The sequence below is a fragment of the Chlorocebus sabaeus genome, chromosome 5, assembly GCF_047675955.1.
Source record: "Chlorocebus sabaeus isolate Y175 chromosome 5, mChlSab1.0.hap1, whole genome shotgun sequence".
NCBI classification, from domain to species: Eukaryota; Metazoa; Chordata; class Mammalia; order Primates; family Cercopithecidae; genus Chlorocebus; species Chlorocebus sabaeus.
The window spans coordinates 52,362,788-52,372,315 of NC_132908.1; positions in this window are offsets into that span (position 1 = coordinate 52,362,788).

Consider the following 9,528-nt stretch of genomic DNA (forward strand, 5'->3'; position numbering starts at 1 on the left):
AGCCTACCCTAAATTTCTCCTGCTGTTGGTTACAAATAAACAATTCTGTCTTCAGACTCCCAAGTCTAAAGTGGTCTATCCTTACCTTACCTCCACATGGCAGAAAGGAAAAGCTCTAGGACAGATCCTGTGCCTTTATAAGACAAGAAAATCCCTAGAGTTTTGAGTCAGCCAAATGACTCCTGAGCATCCCAGGGCAGAGCCCCCAGTGCTCTGTTTAGCCTTTCCTTCTACCCTGGGGACCACCCCACCATCCCCAACTCCAGTTACCGGGCCTGGCTTTCCATCTCTCCATATCTAGGGAAGTGTCATGCATTTCTTCAACCATGTATTTATTCAACAGATGTTTATTGAGCACCCATTATGTGCAAAACCCTGTTCTGAGTACTGGAGATACAGCTGACATTCAAGTGCAGGAGTCAATTTTAAAAAGTCAGAAATCAAAGTAACAAGATTGTTTCAAGACAGCAGTAGCTGCCAGAAATGAAATAACACAGGAGTGACTGGTTTTAGGGGATGGTCAGTCAGGGAAGGCTTTGCTAAGGAGGTGGCACTGGAGCTGAGACCTTAAAGATGAGAAGCTTTGCAGTTCAAGGGAACATTTAATGCAAAATCCAGTGGTGACAGATGTGTCAGTTGGGTCCTCCAGGAAGCAGAGTCTGAGATGAAGCTATAAATTTGGGGGACTAAGAAAATAAAAGGGGGATGAAGCATATTTGAAAAGAGAGAATCTTAGACCTCCAGACAGCTCTGAAAAGTATCAACCCACCCAATGGGGAGCTCTGGAGAAAGGATAGGAGTCCCACATTTAGGCAGATACACCAGGCTCTAGCCTCCTGCCACGCTTAATCATTAGCTGGGGCTTGACTGAAAGGAAGATGGCTTAGGCTTAAAGGCTGAGGCTGTCATTTCACTGCATTCTGCTGCTGAATGGCAAGTTCTTTCTTTCCTTTTCTCTTTTTTTTTTTTTTTTTTGAGGCAGGATCTCATTCTGTCTCCCAGGCTGGAGTGCAGTGGCGCCATCTCGGCTCACTGCAACCGCCGCCTCCAGGGTTCAAGCAATCCGCCCAACTCAGCCTCCTGAGTGGCTGGGACTATAGGCATGCGCTACCAGTCCTGGCTAATTGTTGTATTTTTAATGGAGATAGGATTTCACCATGTTGGTCAGGTTGGTCTCGAACTCCTGACGTCAAGTGATCCACCTGCCTCAGCCTCCCAAAGTGCTAGGATTACAGGCATGAGCCACTCTGCCCAGTCTGCAAGTTCTTTCTTAAAAAAGGACCCCAGCAGCCACCTCTATGGCCCTCACCACAGGGTTGCTACCTTTCAGGAATAGAGAGAAGGCTGGTGTGGCCCAGGCTGAAAGAGCAAGGGAAAGAATGCGAAAATAGAGGCCAGAGCTGGGCTCTCCTCTTTGCCTCCCCAGGTGGCTCTGCACCTCCCACCCTCGGACTGCATTGCCCAGCTCCTGTGCTCCCTGGGCTGGACTGGGTTCTGCCAATGGGGAGTGCGGCAAAAGATAAAAAGGAGAGAGGAGAATAAAGTCATTGTGTTTATTTCCAGATTCCTCCTGGGAGGTCACCTAGGGCTGGCTGCTTCATTCATGGCCTCTGCTGTGTGCAATTTTCCCTCCTTTTGGGTTCCAGGAGCTGCTCCCTTTGGTCAGCCCTCTGGGCCTGGTGCTTCTGGCTCAGGTCCCTGCGTGCCACCCCTTGGCTTCCCTTATACCCTACCCCTGTGCTTTGGAATTAATCCGTCGTCGTCAACAGTAAGCTCTCCTCGAATTATCCTTATCCGGGAGGGCCATCTGCTCCCTCCTGGGATCCCGATTGCTGCAAAGAGGTCATGGCAGGGTGTGGAGGGTTCTGCAGGCCATGGCAAGGAGTTGTGGTTTTATTTTAAGAGTGAGTCAAAGTTGGCAAAAGGTTTTAAGAACAGTAGCCAGGACTTCTAAGCCTCTGGAGCTTGGAATCCATGAGCCTGGAGTTGAGGCGACCAGCAGAGAACCTAAATGTTCTGGGAGGCCGTGGTCCTGGGGAAAGCCCTGCCTCTGCTCCTTAAGGGTTGTGTGTCCTGGTGCCCTTTCGGGCCCATGAATGCTTCTCAGATGTACCTGGGACCTGCAGCAGGACAGAGGGCAGGGACCTCGGGCAGAGGGTCTCTCTAGCCTTCATGCTTTTTCTGGCCTTTCCTTCTACCCTGGGGATGACCCCACCAGCCCCAGCTCTGATGACTGGGCCTGCCCTTCCATCTGCCCATATGTAGGGAAGAATCATTCATTTCTTCAACCATTTATTTGTTCAACAGATATTTATTGAGCACCTACTATGTGTAAAACCGTGTTCTAAGTACTGGAAACACAACTGACATTCTAGTTCAGAAATCAATAAAGAAGTCAGAAATTAAAATAACAAGATTGTTTCAAGACAGCAGTAGCTGCCAGAAATGAAATAACACAGAGGTGACTCATTTTAGGGGATGATCAGCCAAGCAAGGCTTCGCTGAGAAGGCAGCACTGGAGCTGAGACCATAAAGATAAGAAGCTTTGCAGTTTCTTATCTTTAAGATGGGAGGTTTCTCGGCTAAGATGTTTCTCAGCTAAAGTTTTTCACTATTTCAGTCAAGACTTTCAGGTTGCAAGTGACAGCAACTCAACCCAGGCAGCTTTAAGCAAAAACAAAACAAAACTCAAGGGTTGACAGGAGGAGATTTATTGGCTCACAAACTAGAAAATGAAGGAACATCTGGCTACAGGCAGGGCTGGGTCCAGGGTTTCCACTGATTTTTTGGCTCTGTTCCCATTGGAGAAACTTCAACCTCGGGAAACCTCTAACCTTAAAGGTAGTTCCAACCTTAGGTCAGACCAACTTCATTTATAGCTGAAAGTGTAGGTGCATCCAAAATATAGGCATAACTCCTAGATGCTGCAAGTTCAATTCCAGGCAGCCACCATGAAGCAAATACTGCAATAAAGCAAGTCACACACAATTTTTGGTTTCTCAATACACATAAAAGTTATGGGCAGGGCATAGTGGCCCAGCAGTTTGGAAAGCTGAGGGGGCAGCATTGCTTAAGCCCAGGAATTTGAGACCAGCCTGGGCAACATAGTGAGACCCTGTCTCCACAAAAAAATTAGCTGGGCATGGTAGTGCATACCTGTGATCCCAGCTACTCGGGAGGCGGATGTGGGAGTATCACTTGAGCCCAGGAGGTAGAAGCTGCAGTGAGCCATGATTGTATCACTGCACTCCAGCCTGGGTGACAGAGTAAGACCCTGTTTCAAAAAAACCCAGTTATGTTTACATTATGTTATAGTCTATTAAGTGTGTCATAGCATTATGTTTAAAAAACAATGTACGTACTCTAATTTAAAAACACTCGATTGCTAAAAAAAAAAAAAAAATGCGAACAATCATCTGAGCCTTCAGTGAGTCATCGTCTTTTTGCTGACGAAGAGTGTTGCCTCATTGTTGATGGCTGCTGACTGATCAGGGTGGTGCTTGCTGAAGGCTTGGGTGGCTGTGGCAATTGCCTAAAATAAGACAATAATACAGTTTGCTGCATCGATTTACCCTTCTTTTCACAGAAGATTTCTCTGTAGCATGAAATGCTGTTTGATAGCATTTTATCTATACTAAAACTTCCTTCAAAATTTGAGTAAATCCTCCCAAACCCTGCCACCACTCCTTTATCAACTAAGTTTATGGAATATTCTAAATTCTTTGTTGTCATTTCAACAATGTTCACAGCATCTTCACCAAGAGTAGATTTCTGTCTCTAGAAACCATTTTCTTTGCTCATGCATAAGCAGCTCCTTATCTGTTCAAGTTTGATCATGAGATTACAGCAATTCAGTCACATCTTTAGGCTCTACTTCTAATTCTAATTCTCTTGTTATTTCTATCACATCTGCAATTACTTCCTCCACTGAAGTCTTGAGCCTCTCAAAGTCATCCATGAGAGTTGCAATTGACTTCTTCCAAACTCCTGGTATGTTGATATTTTGACCTCCTCCCATGAAATCATGAATGTTTTCATGGGCATCTGAAACGGTGAATCCTTTTCAGAAGATTTTCAATTTACTTTGCCCAGATCCATCAGAGGAATCATTATGTATGACAGCTATAGCCTTATGAAATACATTTCTTAAATAATAAGACCTGAAAATCAAAATTACTCCTTGATCCATGGGCTGCAGAATGGATGTTGTGTTAGCAGGCATGAAAACATCAATCTCATACATCTCAATCAGAGCTCTTGGGTGGCCAGGTGCCTTCTCAATAAGCAGTAGTAGTTTGAAAGAAATGTTCTTAAGGGCCCAAGATTTTTGAATTAGCAGGCAAGCATTGGCTTCAACTTAAAGCCTCTAGCTGCATTAACCCCCGACAAGAGAGTCCGTCTGTCCTTTGAAGCAGGCGTTGACTGCTCATCTCTAGATATAAAAGTCCTAGACGGGATCTTCTTTCAATAGAAAGCTGTTTCATCTACATTGAAAATCTGTTGTTTAGTGTAGCCACCTTCATCAACGGTCTTAGCTAGACCGTCTGGATAACTTGTCACAGCTTCTCCATCAGCACTTACTGCTTACCTTGTACTTTTATCTTATGGAGACGGCTTCTTTTCTTAAACCTCATGAACCAACCTCTGCTAGCTTTAAACTTTTCTTCTGCAGCTTCCTCACCTCTCTCAGCCTTCACAGAATTGAAGAAAGTTGGAGCCTTGCTCTGGTCTAAGCTTTACCTTAAGGGAATGTTACGGCTGCTTTGTTCTCCTATCCAGACCACTCAAACTTCGTCTGTATCAACAATAAGGCTGTTTCACTTTCTTTTAATTTGTGTGTTCACTGGGATAGCACTTTGAATTTTCTTTAAGAGCTTTCCTTTGCATTCACAACTTGGCTACCTGGTGCAAGAGGACTAGTTTTCGGTCTCTCAGGGCTTTTGACATGCCTTTCTCACTAAGCTTAAACATTTCTAGCTTTCGATGTAAAGTGAGAAATGTGCAACCCTTCCTTTCACCTGAACACTTAGAGGCCATCGTATGGTTATTAATTGACCTCATGTTGATATTGTTGATCGTAGGATATAGGGAACCCCACAGAAAGGGAGAGAAATGAGGAATGGCCCGTCAGTTGGTAGAGCAGTCAAACACACACATTCACAAGGGTGATTAAGTTCACCCTGGTATATGGATTAAGTTCACCCTGATATTCGCTTTCACTCGCGTCCGTGTGAAGAGACCACCAAACAGGCTTTCTGTGAGCAACAAGGCTGTTTATTTCACCTGGGTGCAGACGGGCTGAGTCCAAAAAGAGTGTCAGTGAAGGGAGATAGGGGTGATGCCATTTTATAAGATTTGGGTAGGTAAAGGAAAATTACAGTCAAAGGGGGTTGTTCTCTGGCTGGCAGGGGTGGGGGTCACACGGTGCTCAGTGGGGAAGCTTTTGAGCCAGGATGAGCCAGGAGAAGGAATTTCACAAGGTAATGTCATCATTTAAGGCAGTGACTGGCCATTCTCACTTCTTTTATAGTGGAATGTCATCAGTTAAGGCAGGAACCGGCCATTGGGATGTATATGTGCAGGTCACAGGGGATATGATGGTTCAGCTTGGGCTCAGAGGCCTGACATTTGTGGCACTTCAAAACAATTAAATAGTGACATCAGAGATCACTGATCACAGATCACTATAACAGATATAATAATAAGGAAACATTTGGAAATATGGCAAGAATTATCAAAATGTGACACGGAGACATGAGGTGAGCACATGCCATTGGGAAAATGACATCAATAGGCTTGCTTGACGCAGGGTAGCCACAAACCTTCAATTTGCAAAAATGCTATATCTGCACAGCTCAATAGGGCAAAGTGTGAATCAAATGAGGTAACCTGTACCTCCAGCTAAACTCCCAGAATTAATTTTCCTTGGCTCCAACGGATTCACAAGCCAGTATCTGAATCATCACCTCGCCAAGATGTCTGGATCTGCTTTTTAGCCCAGCCCGGGTCACATTGCCACTGTAGAGCCAGGAGGGGGGTCATATCTGCTGAACTCAGACCTAGAGTTGGGGAGAAGTGACTTCCCAATGGGAAACTAAGGGGCAGCTAACCAGAAGTAGGAGAACAGGGTCTTGGGAAGGCTTACATGGCAGATGGCCACTACCTCCCTCAATGTTCTGTCCCCTGCTTAGCATCCCGCATTGTCATTTCTGCGTCTTCATCAATAAAACACCATCTTAATGCCACTGTACCCCAGCACCGAAAACAGTGTTCATCAAAAACTTCCGGAATAAATGACAGAATTCATGTCAAATCACGATGTCTTCTAATCACAGCCCACGTAGTTTTCTGGGGCTGCTGTAAGAAAACACTACAGACTGGGTGGCTTACAACAGAAATTTATCCTCTCAGAGTTCTGGAGACTAGAAGTCCAAACTCAACATGCCAGCAGGGCCACGCTCCCTCTGAAGCCTCTGGGGAAGAATTCCTTCTTGTCTCTTCTGGCTTCTGGGTTGCAGGCAATTCCTTGTCTTGCAGGCATTCCTTGTCTTGCAGCTACATTGCTCCAATTTCCGCCTCCATGGTCACATGGAGTTCTTCTCGCTGTGTGTCTCTGTGTCCAAATTTTTGTCTTCTTATCATGATAACAGGCATTGGATTAGAGCCCACTCATCTTAACTTGATTATAACTGCAAAGACCCTATTTCCATGTGAGGGCACAGTCACAGGCATTAGAACTTGAACATATCTTTTTGGGGAACACAATTCTATCCACTAAACAGCATTTTTGCCTCTACATTAAGATTGACTAAAAGATGCTGCAGTAACAAACATATCCCAAAAGCTCCGTGGTTCGTTGTATAAGACTTTGTTTTTCACTTACGAAGTCTGTAGTGGGTCTAGTTGCTTTCACTTTATGACTTTGCCAGATCAACAAGGGGCTCCCAGGGTTACCATGGCAGGGGAAGAGAGATTTACAGGAGTGCACAGGGGCCCTGGAGCATATTGCATGTGCTCACCAACAAGCCCATTATCATCAGATACTGCCTGTTCTCTGCTTGTCCCCTGGGCCATTCTAGGCCCCAAGTGAGGGTTCTTGGAAGTCACACAAGAAGGAATTTGAGGCAGTCCATAAAGTGAAAGCAAGTTTATTAAGAAAGTAAGGGAATGAAAGAATGGCTATTTCATCAGATCAGCCCCAAGAGCTGCTGGTTGCCCATTTTCATGGTTATTTCTTTATTATATGCTAAACAAGGGTTAAATTATTCATGCTTCTCCCTTTTAGACCATATAGGATTACTTCCTGATGTTGCCATGGCACATGTAAACTGTCGTGGGGCTGGTGGGAGTGTAGCAGTAAGGCTGACCAGAGGTTTTTCTCATCATCATCTTGGTTTTGGTGGGTCTTGGCCAGCTTCTTTACTGCAACCTGTTTTATCAGCAAGGTCTTTATGACCTGTACCTTATACCAGCCTCCTATCTCATTTCGTGATTAGGAATGCCTTAACTTGCTGGGAATGCAGGCCAGCAGGTCTTAGCCTTATTTTACCTAACCCCTATTCAAGATGGAGTTGCTCTGGTTCCAATGCCTCTGACATAGTCACTGCTGGGCACAGAAACCTCTCTCACTGAATGCTGCTTCTGCAGCCATTGCTATCTCTGAATGGGCACCAAGCCTGTACACTGGAAACCGATGCCCCTGGAATGCCATAACCACAGAGGCTGTGAAGAGGTACAGTCAAAGCTGCCCTCTGCCAGAGGAGCCCCAAAGCTATGTTATGTAGACCCCAAAGATTTTCCGAAAAGGTTAAAACTCAAATTGGGCAAGTGTAAATGAGCAACACCTAGTGAAGGAAGTCACATACAAGGCAATACAACAGAGAGTGGTGAGGTCTGTGGCAAACCATCTAAAGGGAGCCGTCACTACTCAGCTTCAGCAAATTACTGCCATATGGAAACTGGCATCCAGTATTGCTGGATTTGGGGGAAATTTTTTTTATAAAAGAAAACCAGAAAGTCAGATTTTTACATGAAGTTTCCCAAATTTCAAAATGCTGTTCAGGCTGGATTCAGCCCACAGGCCACGAGTTTGCAGCCCCTGCTTTAGTGAGACAACTTTTTCCATTTTCACTCTCAGCTCTCAGCTCTCCAACTTGGCTCTCTGGCTATTCACAGGACGTGGACACGAGCCCAGTGGGGCTGGGCCAGCAGGCAATCCCCCTTCCCAACTGACCTCAGTCTTGCCCTCTCCAAAACAGCCAAGGTCTCTCACTGGGTCAGGCTGAAGGGCCTGGTTCCCTCCTGCGGGGCAAGGTCCCTCCCAAGAGGCTCCTTTAAAACTGACTCTGGCAAGTCAGCAGCACACACCCCCCTTCAGACAAGCCTGAACTTGTCTGAAGCCCACTGAGACCCAAGCCGCAGAGACTTTTCCAGCTGTGATGATCAAAACTCATAATCGTGACCTCCAAAGGCCTCCACAAGCGTATTGCTCCTGATTCGTTCAGCCCCTGACCTTGCTTCTCAAACGATTCCCTGCTGAACCCCAGTCCTATCTGCCCCCTTCCTAGGCTGGTCCTTACTGACCCCTCCAGCTCCATCCCCTCACCCTGTGCCCTACCTTTTTCAGATGGAAAAAACTTCCTTCTCCAGTGCCTCTTGCTGTTTTTCATCTCTGGGCCATTGTCAATGTTCCCTAGATTGTGCCCAAAACATTTCCCATATTCCGCACCCAGCACTCCACATCTTTAGCTCTTTAGGTCTCAGCTCAGAAGTTACTTCTTCCAGGAAGTCTTCCTTGATTGTCTTTGCTAGTTTAGGGGCTGAAGTCAGGTGTTCCCAATAGCCTGCGAGGGTTTCCCATCGCAGCTTATCTCTCAACTGTCTTTCCTGAGAGAGGGAGAGGACATTCTTCAGAGAAGGTTGTCACGGGGAGAACCTCAAAATTGACATTCAACCTGACAGGCCATGTGGATTCTTGGCTTGGCACAGGAAAGGGTTCAAGAGTGAGTGGGGAGTTCCTGGAACTGAGGGCTCCTCCCCTTTTTAGACCATATAGGGTAAACCTCCCCACATTGCCATGGCATTTATAAATTGCCTTCGCACTGCTGGGTGCTTCCTTTAACATACTAATGCATTATAATTAGCATAAAATGAGCAGTGAGGATGACCAGAGGTCGCTTTCTTTGCCATCTTGGTTTTGGCTGGCTTCTTCACTGCATACTGTTTCATCAGTGGGGTCTTTGTGACCTCTCTTTTTAAACCAGTCTTGACCAATTTCTATCTCATCCTGTGACTGAGAATGCGGACCCTCCTGGGAGTGCAGCCCCGCAAGTCTCAGCCTCATTTTACCCAGCCCCCTGTTCAAGATGGAGTCGCTCTGGTTCAAACGTCTCTAACGCGGGGCCCGTGACTACTCTGTTTCCCAAGGTATATCTAGCATCTCGCACTATGCGAGGCCAAGTTAAGGCTTACACATTTGCAGAAGGAAAGAGGTAGCGAAGCAACCTGGGACGTTCCACTGTTTCTGTT